Source organism: Phoca vitulina, unplaced genomic scaffold, assembly GCF_004348235.1.
Source record: "Phoca vitulina isolate PV1807 unplaced genomic scaffold, GSC_HSeal_1.0 scaffold25, whole genome shotgun sequence".
Lineage (NCBI taxonomy): Eukaryota > Metazoa > Chordata > Mammalia > Carnivora > Phocidae > Phoca > Phoca vitulina.
Window position 1 is genome coordinate 28853957 of NW_022589728.1, and position 16848 is coordinate 28870804.

A 16848-nucleotide genomic window follows, 5' to 3' on the forward strand; every position below is an offset into this window, starting at 1 on the left:
CTCTGAAGTTTGAGAACCACTCGTCTTCAGCACGCGGCCCACCTGATGCTCACTCCACTCATTTTTCCTTCCTGCTAGTGTTTTAAATCCCAGTCCTCCTCAAGTCTGGCCCAGCTATCTCATCAAACTTTGGCAACTTCCTTACTTGAAATAGCATTTAACATTTCCATACCACAATTAAGTATCAGCTATATCCGATGTGATTTGAGCATGCTGTGTCTTATATTGTCCTCTAAATCTTTTCTTACCCATATCTGTTTTATCATTTCAACTGAACTGAAAGCCTGTTGAAGGCAGGAACTATGTCTTATTTTACTTATTTTATTTATTTTAGCACCTGTCCGTGCTTATGCCCTTTTCTTCTTCCCACCAACTTCCATGTATCCAAATTCTACCTATTTTTCAAGATTCAGCTTAAATGGCATTTTCGATGACCTTCTCTGTATATAAGTATTTTTCCTTCCTTGGAAAAACTGTAACTTTCTATCTTTTTCGTTTTCTGCTTCATATTACAGCCATTCATTTGTGTCTTATCTCTCTCAGCATTGAAGTTGGAGATAATTATTCTAAACCACCCTTTTTAAAGAAAGAAATTTAGCATGCCTCAGGCTAGACATGTATAATTAGTTTATGTTCCCCCAATATTTATGACTCTGATTATTGGTAATCCGACGATTTACGTAGGAAGTAGCTCTCACATTTCAGAGAGATACAGATACTGTATTTCTCCTAGGCACACTGGGGGTCTGGACCGGGGTCTACTGCGGGTCTGGACCGGGGTCTGAGCGCTGGAGACAATTGTCACAATTTGTGTGGTCTAATAAGCGGTCTCAGAAGATTAGACATGAAGTAATGGGAATCTGCAGGAAATCAAGCCATAAGGAAACCAGGGCGGCTTGAAGTTACATCGGTAAGGAAGAAAAGAGCCTCACCCCGGGGTAAGGACCAGTGGCAGAGGCTTAATTGTTACCATGTCGTGGTGTGAACCCACCGTGTCGCTGCCTGGGCTAATGGGAACCTGATGCAGCCGGCTTCCGGAACCCCGCCAGTCTTGACTTCAAACACAGGCAGCCCATCCTGCAGGACCAGGCAGGCTGGAGTCCCAGGTTTCTTTCCTCTCCAACAAGAGTACCTCCCCGCCCGCAGCCCCACGGGCCCCATCCCAAAAATGGGCTCCGCCCGTCCCTGGGCCCTGGCTGGGCTTTGGGACCACCCCTCCTGTTTTCCCCATTTCACACTTCATTCTAAACTTGCCCCCTCCCTCCAGGCTCATCTCAGTAGCCTCCAAGAGCCTCTGACTGTTTGCAGACCCAGGAGTGAGAGAACGTTCACAGGTCACTTGCCAGCAAATCCCACTGGGCCAGTGACCGGCGGGAGGGCAACAGGGTCTGCAGATGCCCGTAGTGAGATCAGGTATTGAGACTTCATCCTTGATGGGAATGGGCAATGCCAGCAGAGAGAATCCCTGAGGCAGCAGAAACCATAGGGGTCTGTTTGTCACGTTCCTACCTGTGCGTTTCACTTGTTTTGCTGCTGGGAAAATGCCAAACAAGCAGGCACAGAATCCTCCCAATTCTGTGACGGCAAAAGTGTTTGCAGTCCCTGGTGTTTGGGGTCAGCCCAAAGCCCAAGGCAGGCAAGCATTATACCAGCTCTCCTCTCTGAGGAGGAGGGGTGTTCTGGAACTTAAGGCTTCCTGGGGGCTCTTATTCGGACTCCAATTCCCACAGGCAGCCTTGGTGGTTTTCCTTTGCCGAGATTTCTAAAGTTCCCTTTTTTACCTCCCTTATCGACATGTAAACTCCACACTAGGGTGAAAAGGTAGGTGTTTAAGACAGACTGCAACAGCTGGGATAAACTGCCTCTTAAAAGGCTGTCTTAATGAAATGCATCTCTTTATATTTGGGGCATTTGTAAGCAGAATGGGAATGAAACCCGAGAAGATTATGTGATAACCAGACTATATCCTGTCAAGAGAGAGAGTGTTTCTCCAATAACACAAAGATGAGCTTCTAGATAGCTTACCAGATAGCCGCCTTCCGCCCAGCGTCTCCCATCGTAAATCTGCATTCTTACTCAGGTTTTTTGTAGATTTTTGAGGATAGAGCTCATTTCCCTGGAGAGACAGGCCTAAGGAAAGATCTGGAATTCCTCCAGTTAAAAAAAGCCACCATTCTGCTTAATCAACATTTGCTCCATCAGAATCAATATCCTGCAGAGGGTGGTTTTCATTGTTCTAAAGTCTGTCTGCAGGTGGCAGGGCAAAGATTCGTTTCGTGATAAAGATTTGCTGAAAAGGAAAAGAAAATATTCCTCAGAATAGCAAACAAGCCTCCCAAACTCTCCTTTTACAAATGAGCTTCCTTTTGTGAGATACTCTGCCTGGTTTTGCACCCTCAAGAAATCTCAGTAACCTGACAACGCGTCTCTTCCCAGAGTGATCTAATTCTTTCTCACTGACAGGGCTCAGCCCTTTACTAGGCATCTAATAAGTTAGTGGTCCTCTTCAAACCTTAATTTCTTTATCTTTAATACTAGTTCCCTACCCTGCAGTTTGTAAACGAAAAATAGTATGTGCGAAATGACCTAGCCCATGCTGGACACGTCGCAACAAGTTCCCTGCTCTACCTGATTTAGCCACAGAACAGAAGGAGGCGGACAGGCTAGAGAATCTGAACTGGGTTCAAGTTCTGGCTGCTTTACTTTTCAATGTCATATCCCTTAGCCTGGCATCTTCCCTGAATTTCAGTCTCCTCATCTATAAAAAGAGGATAATGACATCTCTTCTCATTTCAGAGAGGGTTGATGAGAGCCTAAGGAACAATATAAATCCTGTAATAGACATTTGTATATTTATAAACTGTAAAGCACATAAATCTTGTTAATTATAATAATTAATTTCTTCACAATTGAATACAATACATTGAATACTACTGAAACCACAAATACCCTGAAGAGATCAAAGAAAAATATTTCTTAGAAAGCAAGTATTGTTATCTTGTTCTAGTTTTGACTGGTTTTGTTAGAAGGCTTACTCCTTTTGAGGAAGGCTTTTCTTTTTTTTTTTTTTTAAAGATTTTATTTATTTATTTGACAGAGAGAGACCCAGCGAGAGAGGGAACACAAGCAGGGGGAGTGGGAGAGGGAGAAGCAGGCTTCCCGCCGAGCAGGGAGCCCGATGCGGGGCTCCATCCCAGGACTCTGAGATCATGACCAGAGCCAAAGGCAGACGCTTAACGACTGAGCCACCCAGGCGCCCCTTGAGGAAGGCTTTTCTAGAGAAGTTGCGCCAACTGAGATCACAAGTACACGCGCTCTTGAGCTACAAGGAGGAAATCCAGAACATGAAGGTCTCCCGCAGTTCAAAATATACGGATACCCAAATAATTCATGAAACTCCCTTTGAGTAGAAGATTATTTGTGTTCATGGCACTCATCTTCCTCTGTCTGGGCTCCCTTGGCTTCAGGAAAGAGACCATAGTACTCTGGGGCCCAGCGTAGGTGGAACAGCTGGAGACCCTCGCAGGCCCCTGGTGCCACAGCTTATCAGTGTTGACGGACAGAATACATAAGGCCCTGCCTGACCAAACAGAAAACACACTTCTTGGGATTTCTACCGGGCTCTACTCTTCTTGCCAAGGAGAGAGAAATTTCATTTATGACACTGAAGTAGGAAGCAATCAATGCATTAATGTCAAGGGGCAAATTCCATCCCTGGACCTCACTACCCAAATTCTATTGCTTACCCAATTCTTAGGAGCTGCATAGTCCAACACAGTCAACTTTTCATCATCTTCAAAGGAAATAGCATAGATTTTTATGAAAATCATAGGCACACAGGGCCCTCCTTTCGATTTAACAAAGAGAAGTCTGAACAAACTGTGAATTGAAGAATATCCATAGTCGATAAAACAAATACATATGATATAAATGAATTTCCACTCACACCCCACAACCCATGATTAATCATTTTAAAAGAAGTTAATCTCTGTAAATTTTGACTTGGGGTTGAAGAGTTCAGATTTCCAAACACATATAAGATATGTGACAAGGTTTTAGTGGAATGTACTGCTTGTGTTAAGTTCATTTACATCTCAAACGAGAAAATATGCATAACCCTGAAGAAGCCTGAGTATACTTTCTCATAAGATTAATAAGTAAAAATCAATAAATTCATTTATCCTTCATTCCGTAAGTATTTGGTGGGCACTTACAGTACGCCACGCGCTGTGCTTGTAACCGAACACACACTGATGAGTCAAACAGACTTGGTCCCTACCCTCAGCATTGGCGTTCTGATATGAGAACAGCATGTGCAGCTTCACTCCCTTTGGTATGAGAAAACTATCTTCACACTCATGGTACCTTCCACCTTACACTGGACCCATAGGTAGGAAAGACTCTATGCTGTCGCTTGTCAAAGCCAATCGAAGGCTGTCAAAGCAGCCTGCCATAACCATTAAGAGCACCAGCTCTGGAGTCAAACTGTCTGGGTTGAATATTGGCCTCCACTGTCTAGTTGTATGCTCTTTGGCAAGATACTTGATCTCCCTGTAAATCTGTTAAATAAGAGCCGTATCAATACTCACCTCATAGGGCAACTGTAATGATCAAGTCAAAACATATAAAGTGGTTAGAACAGTGCCTGGAAAAGAGCAGGTGCTCAATAAATGCTGGCAATTGTTATTCCTATCTGACCTCATCCCCCATCAGGGCTCCACACGCAGCCTGGGCTCCAGGCAGGATGACTTCCGTTCTTGACATCTGCCACAATGTCCCTTGCCTGCCCTCTCCCTACAACCCCTCCATGCTTGCACATGTGGTATTCCACCAGCCTTGGTAACCTGAGTGTGTCTTTTGTTCCCAGCAAATTTTCCTGTATCCTTCAAGGCTCAGCTCAAGCTCACTTCCTCTGGGAAAAATCTCCTTACCCCTGAACACCAGCAGTGGGGTGCCCCTCCGTCCGCTCTCCTGGACGAACAGCTGTGCATAATTCTACTTCTCCAAAGCACACCGGACTTGAAGTGCTTGTGTGTTCCATCCCGCCAGCTGGAGGCTGCTATGAAGCCATAGGAGAGACTCGATCAATGTTTATTAAATGAACACATGAATTAGTGAGTAAGTTGATGGAGAAAAAAAAGGAAGGAAGGAAGGAAGGGAGGGAGGGAGGGAGGCAGGACGCCTGGAACAACCTAATTGGGACACTTAATTGTAACATGTGGAGCAGGCAGTGAGATAAGCAAACTGAAAAGGCCCGAGCCTGATGATTATTGCCTCCTCCAGACTCTACAGTGTTCAGCCATTGGCGTGAAGATACAAGGGCAACCAGAGATAGAGCTAAAAACATAGGGAGCAGCTAACTTTTTATATGACTTTACCCTCCACGAACTCTGACCACACCAGAGACCTATAAGCAATCTTAGGATAGCATCTGCACCAAGCCTCTGTCTTTAAGCAAAGAATCCCTGCATTTCTCAAGAGGGATGGTTACCCATAGCTTTTTTCAGGTCTGGAAAGCACACAGTTCCCCTTGGTAGCACTTGCCACAGGATACTTCTCAACAGAAATGACCTTTCTTAAGCTGCAATTTAAGCCCATGGTTGCTGTCCTCAAAATTAGTTCACTTTTCAATCTCTGGTTCACCAACAACACAACATTTTAATTAACTATTCGCACTCCCAATCAAAAAATGAAATAACTTTCCAATGCCAAAGACCCCAGGCACATCAACATTTTCCAAACACTCACACGCCAAGAGGGGAGAGGGAAAATAATTATGTTTGAATATCCTATAGACTGGAGATCTATAATAAAACAAAAATCACTGAGGACTCGCTCATTGAGCTCTCTGAAAAGGGCAGGCATTGTGTTCATTGGTGTAGAAATTTCAACTAGCAAGAGCTCTTAATTTCCCCAATCTGAATAGAAACAATTAAATGTTAGAAAAACAAAGTATAGTTTTTCAAGTTTCAAAACGGAGCTCTCTATATCCTCTCATTTTCCTCTCTCACCTTTCTTCACCTCCCTCATGTGAACTCGCTTGGGGCGTATAATGAGCTATACCCATATCTTGATGTCTGCTGCCCAAGGCGATCTGTTTCCATTTTCAGGAATAAGACTTTCTGATCACTGTCCTTAAAATAGGTTCATTCTCATACTCACTTATTCATTCAGCAATTATTTATTGGCCTAGGGCAGACATTCAACTAGGCAAAGGGGATAAAACACTAAGAACAATCTGCCCTGTGCCCTGGGAACATTTTGACTAGTTGATGATTTCCTGGTGGGAGACGATCTGCATGTATGTACCTAACTTTAAATGAAAAATGTACTGTTGAAAATATTTCACAAGAATTTTTTTTTTATAAAATTAAATTTTTGACAAAATGAGAAACTTGCATCCAGTGGCATTGTATCTAAAATATAGTAGGTACTCTGTAAACATCCTTTTTTTTTTTTTCCTTACCTTTGAAATTCAAGTCATGTTTGAGATGAATTTGGGGTGTTGACATTTCTGGCCAAGCATCGAATCTTACTGCACTGAGAAGCTGTCTAGCGGAGAATATAAAACCACGCTCTTTGGCGAAAGCCTCATCTGGCTTTCCTCACCAGTTCTCTCTGCCACTCAGTAAAGCAGTAATGGCAAGAAAGCTGCTCAAGCTTTCTCAGCCTTCAGTTCCTCACCCGGAAAATGGGAGAAATGGTACATCTCCCACTGAGATGTAAGATTACTTGAGATGATGTATGTAAAGGCTTTTGCACAAGAGCCTGGCATCAACAGTATCTTTTATTGAATGTCAATAATCACCAGCCCCAATTTATCTGCTTTGGAGGAATCAGCTTATTTATAAAAAATGGAATTTTCTTAAGGCAAAACATGCCTATAATTTGCAAGAAACATCAGATCCAGAGTGGAGGACTGTGAAATTCTGGCAACCTGGTCATTTTTCAAGATGTATTAAGACAACCCCCTCTCCGCCAAGAGTCCTTCCCTGCCCTTCCCTGCCTCCAGCCTCTTGCTGAGTGACAGGAAAGGAGTGTGGCAGGCCAGTGCAGCCTCTTCCCAAGTGACGGATCCAAATCCTGCTCTTTTTCTAACTTCCTTATCCAAGTGGTTTGTCAAGTCTGCACTAGGTTATCCGATCCTTCAGGTTCTCGTTTATGCGTTCTCTCTGTGTTAATATGTTCTCCTAGAACAGGACCTTGGGAGTATATCTTCTGGGACAGGGGTATGGACTGGCTAGACCCGCCCCAGGGAGATCCCTACTGCACTGCGGGTACTCGGGGCAAGCACCTCTGTGTGGGCACCCCCCGCCCCGCTTCCGTGTGTCCTCTCTGTGTTCCTGTTTGTGCTCAGCTGCATGAATGAAACACCCAGGGTGCATTATCATCACAGTAGACAGAATACAAGGCATTTGACTTCGCAGGGCCTGTGGTGGAGGGAAGCCAAGGACCTCCCCACCTCACCCCCAATAAAAGCACTTTTGGGAAATCTTTAAAACAGTAGTTCTTAAATCTTGGGGAGTCTTGGACCCTCGAAAATCCGTGGAATACCTACAGCTCTCTTCCTGGGGCTGTGGAAAATACATAACGTTTTTACATAGAAATTTTTAATACCATTTGAGATGCTTCACAGACTCCCTGCAGTCCTTCCATGTCCCCTTTTGGGTATCCGCCTCATCTAGGAGAATCCCAAACAGCACCTGAGGTCTCAGGGTTCCAACTGTCTCTTTTTTGTGAATTCCAAGAGATCCACCAAAGTGGTGAGCCTCTAAGAATTCAAACAGGGAGTGGGCTCCCGCGGGCTAGACTGTCTCTGTTCTGGGTGTCTCTCTCTCTCTTTTACAGAGGGGTGATAATTCATCCTACTGGGGACGTCCTGGCTGGTTTCCTCAGGCCCAGAGCCATTGCGCCAACTCCAGAAGCTTCTGGGTCCAAGAAAAGGCGCCTTGTGCAGAAAGCACACTGCCTCGAGGTCAAGGAGGACCTTTAGTGAGCAGTTGCCTGAGGCCATTTTCTGGTCACAGCAGTCCCTGCTCGAAATGGATGTGCAAACCCAAAGATCAGGGCGCCCTTGGGCAGCCTCGGGGTTGTTTTCTGTCTGGTTCAAGGGAAGCGGCTGGAGGAATTTTTGCCTCCAGCCTCTTGCTGAGTGACAGGAAGAGAAAAAAGGATCATTTGAAGGCTCCCCGATTCAAACGGAGTGCACAGAATGCCAGGCCCTCACCGCCGCGGAGAAGAGCCCCTCTGGTGCCAGCTTAGGAACAAATGTATTCCCACTGTCTCCTGGAAAGGCTTCCCCCACCCCTGCTGAGGGGCTGGATTTCAAAGCAGCTGACTTCTTGCCCTTTTTAATAGGCTGCAAGTGTTCCCGTTTCGCTTCTAAAACTCTTCCCCAGTTCTCCAGTCCTCCGGGACCTGCCCAAGAAAAGCGGGTATCCTGGGTCACTGCCATGGCGGCAGGAAGGAGAGGAGAGGAACAGTTCCTAACAGCAGACACCGCGCCCTGAGAGCTCAGGTCGCATGTTAATGACATGCTGTAAAACATCAAACCCTAAAGGTAGCCGCGAAAGCCACCAAAATGCCTCTGCAGCTGTGGACCTGAAAGTTCCGTGCCTTTCCCATACTTTTATTCACAAGAATGCTTGTCCTGCTTGAAGGACACGCGCAGACTCACTCGCCAGCCAGGGTGTGTTTTAAATGCTGACCGCCCCCATCTCGCCCTGACCCCCCGGGGTGCCAGCCCACCCCCGCCCCCCACCCCTCCGCGCCCGGAGTCGGCCGAGCCCCGGGGCGCGCTGCGTAGACAGTCATTCAGTTGGCCCTTGGCCGCTGGGAGCTGACTTGGGTATTTCGTGGCAGCTGCCTGCCTCCGTCCCCCGGCCGCCCTCCCACATCTTCCTAGGAGACCGGCTGCGTGTGTGTGAAGGAGGTGCTGTTTCCCACAGCTCTGATCTAATTCAGCTGAAATTCAATCTCCGTGTGACCAACCTCAGCCAGCGCTCTCCCACCCGCCGCTGGGCTCCCCTCTGCAGGCGGGGTGTGCTGCCTGGTGACCCCGCCCGGCCCAACACCTCCCCTCCGCCAGCCCCTGCGTCTTCCTTCGCGGTGTCAGTGGGCCAGCCTTGGGGACTTGCCTGCTGCCCGGCCGCTCACCCCTCATCCCCTGTGCTCCGGGGGAGACACCCTATACCTGCCACTCAGCGGCCTGAATGGGACTTGTGAGTTATCGCTGCAGAGAAGGCAGCTGAGCCAGATGAGGCTGAGAACCCGAAACAGATGTGAAAGACATCAGGCTGAGCTTTCCGTGGATCTTCAATGCCCAGAAAGATTTATGAGCCCTTTTAACCCTCTTTTACCATGGGTTGAACTGGGCTTGTTTTATAGCAAGGAAACAAGCCTGGCAGTCATACAGAAAATCGCCAGGGCGACAGGGCCTGCCCTGGGGTCTGTGGACCGGTAGCTTCCTTTCTTTATCCTCTCTCCCTGAAGCCTGATCCCTTAGCCTCTGCATTTTGTGGGGACATTCCATCACAACTTCTTTATAACGTGCCATCCCCAGGTAGCCCAAAGCTGCCAGTGGCTTGGACCCTAAACGGTGTTCAGTTTCCCTGTGCGTCTTTATACTGAGCAAGGAAATTATAAATATCTTTTAGAAAGGTGGAGATTGCAAGGGACCAGCACTGGCCAGTGATACAGTGGCCCTGGCATTTTTTCCCCCCTTAGTTGTCACATAATCACATTATACTGGATCAGGCGCACTTTCTTTTGATGGAGAAGGCTTTGAACTTTGCTCTGCACTTCCTGCAAGAAGAGGATTTCTACCGCAGGGCAGGGAGGCACAGGAAGGCAGAAGTTTGTGGGCGCCTTTTACAAGCCTTATGAAGCTAAAGAGAAGGGGTTTATAAAGGCGTTGTAATTAGGAATGATGTGTCAAGGCAAGCAAGCACCTCCTGAACCTGACCCTGCTCGTCTCTTCACGGGCTGCCTCGGGAACAGTGGAAACTCAGCATGGCTTCAGCACTGGGCAACCAAGCCATTTTCCAACACAGAGAAGCCCAGTGACTTTTCAATCTTTCATTCATCTTACTGCACACGGAGGGAAAGTGATGGGCAAAGTCACACCTTTATTTTACTAGTACTATTTTTTAAAGAGCAATACAATTTACACGAAAAGATTTCTTTTGGGTATTCACATACCAGCTTGCTTATCTTGATATATCGATAAGAACAGGCAGGTGGAGCTGGAAAGTGTTTCCCTCACCTCCTCCAGACTCCTGGAGTCGGGGTCATGCTATGCTGGAACATCAAAACTGAATGTCCAACTTAGGAAGAGAAACGCTCTATTTGAATTCAGTCTTTCAGAGCGAGGTTAGAGGCTCCAGGGGCTCTATTTCTCCCTGATCCTTTTTTTTGGGAAAGTAGGTAGAGATGGCCAGAGTAAGAGAAATCTTGAGCATTAACAATTTTTTTTAAAAACTTATTCTGCTCACGGGCTGTATCCTGAAGGGAGGTGTCATGAAATCATGAAACGTGCTATTGGGGGAGGAGATTCTCCCCTGCCTGGGGAAGAGGAAGATTCCTATAGCCGAGCTCAGAAATAATAGTCTCCTTGAGTCCTGAGAAAACTGCCCAAAATGTTAACACATCAATCTTAAGGAAACAAGCCTGGCTTTTACCAACTTAATTTCATATAATTATTTCAGAGTTTGAGTCTTTACAAGAAAGAGGGAGTGGAGGAAAAAGATCAGAAAATTGAAGGGGATGAGCAGAAGAGGAATGAGATTTCCTTTGTTTTGAAGATTCCCCTTTCCACCCCCCCTACCCCCCACCCCACGCCCAGGACTCTGTCTATGCTTTCATCTTTTGGGAGCAAATGCATAGCACACTCAACAGCATGTGGAGTAGCTTGGAAGGTACTGATTTCAGCTCAGGTCTATTTTTAAGGGCCACTTTGATAAAGCTTGCCCTTGTGTCTCAGGTCCTAGAAACCAGCGTGCCGTCCAATGAGGCTAGAAGACCTGCCTGCCACTCCTGACTCTGGCTACTAAGTTACAGTGTAGTTTGGCCAAGTCAGTCAGCTGCAGGGTCCCAGTTACACCTCCAGAATGGAGGTAATAACCCAGGCACACCTCTGAGATATTGCGGGTTCGGTTCCAAACCACCTCTATAAAGCGAATATCATAATGAAGTGCGTCAAATGAATTTTTTGGTTTCCCAGCGCCTGGAAAAGTTATGTTTACACTATACCAAAATCTATGAAGTGTGCGAGAGCATTATGTCCAAAACAATAATATATATATATATCTTAATTTAAAAATACTTCATTGCTAAAAAAAAAAAAATGCTAACCATCACTTGAGCTTTCAGTGAGTCATGATCACTGATCACAGAGCTCCAAAACAAATATAATGATGAAAGAGCTTGAAATATTGCAAGAATTACCAAAATGTGACACAGAGACATGAAGTGAAGAAGTGCTGTTGGGAAAATGTCATCAATAGACTGGTTTGATGTAGGCTCGCCACAAACCTTCCGTTTGTAAAAAACAAACACAATATCTGTGAAATGTAATGAAGCAAAGCACAATACAGTGCGGTATGCCTGTCCCCCCCTGCCCAACTCGGAGGGTTACATTTAGGAAAACACTCTGAAAGGGCAAAATGCTGTACAAATGAAAGGTATTATTCTTACAATAAGGTTGAACTATGATCAGTACTCTATAAGTTATCTCACTAAGTTTAACTATTACTAGTATTCACATAAGAGTCAGATACGTAGAATTTGGTAAGGAAGCAAAAAAACCCTTAAATCTAGTTGATTTAAAATGCAAATTACAAAGCCCCATCCTCCAGAAACTTTGATTCAGGAGGTGTAGAGTCGCCCAGGAATCTACATTCTAAATAAGCCCCTGGGAGAGTGGAAGGCAGATCAGCAGCCCGACTTTGAGAAGCACTTCGTTTTGCAAAATGGGGACATTTCTCATTCTCCCACTCTCTGACCAGGCCCATGCTCCCACTGGGCCTGGGTGTGAGAAGAGAGCACGTTACTTTCACATCCCTTCATTAATATTTCAGAATCTACGACATGAAGGACTGGAAGAAAACAAAGCAGAATGGAGGATTATGTAGATGGGTTTGGTTTCCCTTTAATGATGAGAAAAATGCATGTCTGCTCTGAGCAGATGATAAATTGATCCAGAAAATGTTGCACAAGTGTTCTTTGCTAAGCTGCAGGGTCAAAGTCAACAATATAAAAGAAAATATACCTCCGTTTAGTTGAAAAGGACTTACATTCAAGGCATTGCACAATGGGGCTGGTATGGGTTACACTCTGTCAAATGGCCTGTTGATGTACTCAGCTTTCCACAGAACTGTGACAAAAGAGGACGAGAGAGAGAGACATTTAGCTCTCGTGCTTGCAGTTTGTTTTTGCACCTGTGTTGTTTTTTTTTTTAATGACAATAGTTTGAGAACATCATCATAATATTTCTAAAGATCATCAGTGACATGGCTCACGTGTGAAGTTGGGATAATGAAATGAAGGACCTCTCCTAAAAAGAATCCCTTTCAGGAACCAGGGCCTACTCTAGAATTAAGTGAAAACAAAGAATGAAACTGAGGAAGAAGTTTCTAGAGGAGGCTCCTAGAAATCTAAGAGTATCTCTTTTTTTTTTTTTTAAGATCATTTATTTATTTGAGAGTGGCGGAAGGGGCAGAGGGAGAGGGAGAAGCAGAAGCAGACTCCCTGCTGAGCATGGACCCAGCGGTGGGGATCGATCCCAGGACCCCGAGATCACAACCTGAGCCGAAATAAAGAGCCAGATGCTTAATCAACTGAGTCACCCAGCTGCCCCTCTGAGAGTAACTCTTCACCAATATTAAACTCATTTGTCTTGCAACTTTCCATTTCTAAAATCAGCAAAAAAAAAAAAAAAAAAACCCACAAAAACCTCACAATCTATTCGGTCTACTCATAGGCAAACACTCAGGTCCGACTTTGTCTTTACATACACAGGAGCACATACGTGTGTGTGTGTGTGTGTGTGCATATTAGTTTTCTACGCCCACTGTCAACACTGAGAATTAGAAAATTAGGGTAGAAGAATTTCCGAAGATAGGTCCATTGATAACCAGAAGTGGTAGGTAATAGCCTGATAAAAAGCAGGAAGACTCTCTATTTAAAAGTTTACAAAATAACTTCAGAATCACAGAAACCGAGGACCCTTTATACCTTGCCCCCCCCCCCCACAAACCCCCCTCCCCGGGCTCCAGTGTGTTGCAGCAGAGTACAAAACCTTTGTTCACTGCAATGATCCCAACACCTCAAGAAAAAATTAAATTATGTTCTATTTTCTCTGTTTAAGAAAGTACTAAACAAGGTATTTTGGAAAGATTTCCATGAAAATGGTTAAAATGAAAAAAGTTTCTGTACTGAAAGTGGGAAAACCTTATCCTTTCACTTATTCAAAAATAACTTCTTTCCCCAAATTTCTGGATAAGCAAGGTTTGCCTAAGGAGGAACGATTAGGGACGGAGGGGGTAGGAGGAACAGCTGTTTCGAGTTAAACAAGAAGCACGCTGATGACGGCGCAGGAGTCGGGAAGATGCTCAGGTTTAGCCTGCTGGTCAAAAAAGTCATGTAGTTAATGGTTGAATGAAAACAATTATTCAAGGTCTGTGATAATGGACGTGAGGGGGGAGAATCAGAAGACAGTGCTGACAAATGAGGTATTTGTGGCCTAAAACCATCCTCCCCGAGCCTTCAGTCCACAGCTGGAATCGGAAGTAGGCCACCGCGCACATGCTCTGGGTGCTGAAAAGGGCCCGGTTGAACTTGCCAACGTTCGGGCTTGACAGAGCATTTTCTGAGAAAGGTGATAACTGAACTGCAGATGGGTCATGGCAGGGACAAGAGGGGAGAAAAGAGGATGCTTTCAGCTGGAATATGAATGATAAACACACAATGTCATGGTTACTATAAAAGTTACAGGCACCACAGACACTAAGGAAAAAAAGCCAGTAAGTCATTTTATCTTTACAGTGAGTGGTTCCTATAAGGGGTCAGCAGGTCGTGGCAGAAACTACCAGTTAATTATCTCCGCGTGTCTCTAAGTCAGCAGGATGCCTCTAGTCAGAGAGCTCCAGCCTTTTTGCAAGGAGACCCTGGAGCTCACTGGTGCCGGCTGGGAAAGGCCAGGAATATGGAGGATTCCCAGCACTAACATTCCTGGGGAGAGGAGAGAAATTGGCATCAGGTCCCTGCATCCCTGCATCCTGCTTGCCTCCCACCCCTGCACCTGTGTGCCATAGACCCTGAAAACTGCACCCCCAAACCTCCTACTGACTGTCTCAATTGAAAGGAGACTGAGACCGAACTTTCCCTATTTTAGAAGTGGAGAAGTGTACAAGGAACACAGAATCAAACCTACTCTCACCAGAACACTAACCCCAATTTCAGCCCTTACCGTACCCTAAACCACTTGACAAGAAGTAGCCATGTAGGGCTCTGAAACACAGAAGTCCTTAAAAAAAATTTTTTTTCTAGTTCTGTATCACATTATCTGATTTATGCTATAGATTATAGGAAATACAAATGCATAATTATTAAGTTTTTTTAAAAGCAACCTGGGAGGTCATGGCCATCAACCACCCCCATACATAAATAGCTCCTAAATCCAGATCTCTCTTCAGCCCTGGCCCCATATTTCCAATTGCCTACTGGACATCTCCACCTTGGTATCCCATAATATCTCAACTCTTTGTACTTGAATTTGCTTTCCTCCCAATGAAGGTCTGTTGTCACCTTTTCTTCCTGGTAAGTTCTTGAGATGAGGTAAGACCAGGAGGCTGGATAATCATAAACACATCTGTCCCACCACACTACGGAACCAGATGGGAATTGGCTGATTCTCGTAGAACCCCGGTAGCAGTGCAGACCTACTCAGAGGTGTGTGTGCCATGGTCCCACTTCAACAGCTCTCCTGAATCAGAAGTACAGTTGACCCTTGAACAACGTAGGTTCGAACTGCACAGGTCCACTTATATTAAGTGGATTTTTTTCAATAAATATAGTACAGTGCTGTATATGTATTTTCTCTTCCTTATGATTTTCTTAACAAAAACTGTCTTCTTTCTAGCTTACTTCATTGTAAGAATATAGTTGTATAATATATATAACATATAAAATATGTGTCAATTGACTGCTTATGTTATCAGTAAAGCTTCTGGTCAATAGTAGGCAGATAAGTTTGGGGGGAGTCAAAGTTACACATAGATTTTCAAATTACATAGGGGGTTGGCATTCTTAACCCCTGTGTTGCCCAAGGGTCAACCGTACTTGAGATAAAGAATAACAAGACAGCAGGAGAACAGAACAGGGCCTAACAATAGTTTTTATTACTGTTATGGTCATTTAGGCATACAGCCCCAAGGGTTTTCCTTGACAAAAACATGATACAAGGGAAGTTTGGCACTGATTGCCTGCCTCTTCATCCTGGGCCCTTCACCCTAAAGGTAGAAACCTGCTCACTCAGATCCTTATTCTAAAAATGTTCTTGCCCACATAGTCTTTCCATATAGACTCATAGAAAGTGGAACCTGAAAGGAACATTGGAGATCTTGTAGGTCAGCCCCTTTATCTACAGATGAGGTCATGGAAATACAAAGAGGTGCTGTGCCCTTGGTCACAGAAATCCAATGGCAGAGCTGTACTAGAACCAAGATCATCTGGGGTGCTTCACATTCCTTCCTGCTTTCACAACCACACAATGATGAAGAAAAATTGATACCCTTTCCAGAGATGGTTACACTTCAACAGGGTTCAAGGAATCAAGTTAACCCAGCCCTAAGGGTAGAGTATCAGGAATCAATGACAAAGCAGAGCATGTGTTTGCAGGCTAGCTATTCATGAGGGTCCATAGTCTAGAATGCATCTCTTTCAGTATCACAGAGGTCTCACCTTTATACATAGCTTCATTGTCTCTTAAACTCCAGGAACTATTGATGCCTTCAGAGCTGGAGAGGAAAACACCTAAAGCAACTACACCATACTACTGTGCAGTTTACATGTCATAATGAAATTCATCATGTAATCTGGGCCTTCTTCTTATCTGTGCACTAAGCTACATTATTTCCCCCCAAAGAAAATTGAGGCTAATAGAAATTCTTATTTCAACTTGATTCCTATACGGATGATTCATGGATGATATGATGGATGGTGACAAGGAATAATATTTAACGATGTTGTACAAGTTCTGAGTGATATTGGTCAACCATTTTATGGTCACAGTTGTGTCACAAAAGTAAGCAGTAAAAAACCACTATGACAAGGTAGTAGGCAACCAATAAATATTTACATTATTTGAAAAAAAAAGAAAATCTTATTTCATTTTCCAGTTGCTCTTCATATTTTGTTGCCAATTTAATGATTGCTCAGCTACAAGTTTGAGCAGGAGGAGGAACTAACAGTATGGGTGCAGTCATGGACATGAGCTTGGACCCAGGAGATGTCTGTGTTTACTCACCTTGGTGACTGTCAAGCCATTTCCGATGGGCAGCCTAACTAGATTGCAAGAGAACCAGCATGCCTAGTAGTAAGCACTGTTTCTTGAACACAATCTCACTCTCTTCTCACATCCCCATCCTTTCTTCTTTAAGAATTGGAAATAGTTTTGCCATTTCTATTTACCTCTATTTATCCCTGTTTTCCTCACTTCCTTCCCATTTATCTTAGCAAGGTAAAAGAAAAAGAAAGTATATTCAGAATACATATTTAACCCACCATGTCATAGGTACGCAATAAGCATGCTGAGGTTAATCCTTTCTTCTGTGCCTATGAATCAAGAAA

The 16848-nt window shown here is 44.6% G+C and overlaps 1 long non-coding RNA gene across 1 annotated transcript; it reads right to left on the minus strand.

Moving 5' to 3' along the window:
• Window positions 1-1338: 1338 nt before the first annotated feature.
• LOC116643157 lies at window positions 1339-12411 on the minus strand. The gene is made up of 4 exons (XR_004301498.1): window positions 12294-12411; window positions 4932-5059; window positions 3747-3879; window positions 1339-2290 (listed from the first exon to the last, which is right to left on the minus strand). It is a non-coding gene; the product is annotated as an uncharacterized LOC116643157 (long non-coding RNA).
• Between the last annotated feature and the right edge of the window lie 4437 nt (window positions 12412-16848).